Below are 1,543 nucleotides of genomic sequence, written 5' to 3'. Positions count from 1 at the left end.
AAGATTATTTTGGTACATTTAATAGAAAATGTCCGTGAAATTAATGAATAATAATGATTATTATTGTAATACATTGACTAATTTACATAGAATGGAAATTGAGAAGCCTTTCAATTTCTTCATGTTGTGTGCTAGAAGCTTCTTATTAGAGACTTAAATATATATATGGACTTGAAAAGGTAATTAACTTTTATTAATGAAATTCATTATGAATTTAGATATTATATATATGTGGTTAGCTAGAGAAAAGAAGAAGGGAACCAACCATTCTTTATCCTGTTTATCCATCTTCTTTTTTCTTTGTTTCCTTATATACCTACTAAGAACCTTCAACTCCCTCATATATAGTTTATATTACCTCTTCTTGTATGTGAATAATTTGGAGAACAATATTTGGAGTGCTTTATGAACGGGAGAAACATATTATTCTGTGGGTTGATTTATTGGTTTCATTGGAGCATGAATTTTGAGATGTAAATTATAATAAAAAGGTATGTTTACTTAACCATTCTCTTGGGGTATCTTTATTCCTTTACTGATTTCAACATCTATTTTAAATTGTGTGAAATTATTATGAAATGTCTATTTTGTATGAGTTGAATCTATGTGATGTGCATGGCGTTAAAATCTGATTGTATGCTCTTTTTGTTTTTTATTATTGGTTATGATTTGTTTGTGTAAATGTTCACGAGAACTGCGTGTATGTCGAATAATTGTGTGTAATGTTTTTCTTGTATTGTAAGAAATATATGATGTTTGTCATGTTTTGCTAGTATCGTGATTTAAACATGAATCGATATGTTTGTTTTGATGGCGGGGCACGAACCAAGGATACTCGTGCAACTTGTCGGAATGACCCCGATAAGCGGATTGGCGGGGCATGAATCGAGGATACTCGTGCAACTTATCGGAATGACCCCGATAAAAGGACTGGCAGGGCACGAACTGAGGAAACTCGTGCATAAAGATAAATGAATGAGTTTGTTTAATGGATATCTAAGTAAATCATTAAAATTGTGTTGTATTCTCTTGTTGTTGTCATTTCATATTGTGATTTTGTGTTCACATGAATTTTCGTTTATTTTGTTGTGATTTTTTCTATATCTTTTAGAGGACGGGAAGGTATTCTTATTGAGCCGTCAACTCATCCCAATTGACATTTTTTGCAGATTTCATGGAAGTTGGAAATGGAAACTAAAAAGTTAGATATCTTGTTGACCGTGTTATTTTTGTTATTTGATGTGTAATTTGATTTTTAACATTTTGTTAAGAATAATATATTTTTTTATATTTAAATGAATTCATGTATGAAAACAATTTTCTTATGCTTAGCGGAATAATTATAGAGAAATAAAACTTTTAGTCTCTTTCCGACCCGTAACACTTCGAGTTCGGATCTCCATATGGGTTTGACCCTGGTCCGGAACTCGGGGTGTTACAGTATAGCCTAGATGCACTATCATATCATAGGCAAAAAAAAAAATGAATGAAAATAATGGAAACGAACCTGAAAAGAATATGATAATCTCATCAATTGAAATCA

The 1,543-nt window shown here is 31.0% G+C and overlaps 1 long non-coding RNA gene across 1 annotated transcript; it reads left to right on the top strand.

Annotated features, from left to right (window-relative positions):
- Positions 1 to 362: 362 nt before the first annotated feature.
- Positions 363 to 1,325, top strand: LOC113274302. The gene is made up of 2 exons (XR_003322944.1): positions 363 to 491; positions 1,170 to 1,325. It is a non-coding gene; the product is annotated as an uncharacterized LOC113274302 (long non-coding RNA).
- The last annotated feature ends 218 nt before the right edge of the window (positions 1,326 to 1,543 follow it).

Source organism: Papaver somniferum, chromosome 4 (assembly GCF_003573695.1).
Source record: "Papaver somniferum cultivar HN1 chromosome 4, ASM357369v1, whole genome shotgun sequence".
NCBI classification, from domain to species: Eukaryota; Viridiplantae; Streptophyta; class Magnoliopsida; order Ranunculales; family Papaveraceae; genus Papaver; species Papaver somniferum.
This window is presented reverse-complemented; position numbering and strand designations above follow the sequence as displayed.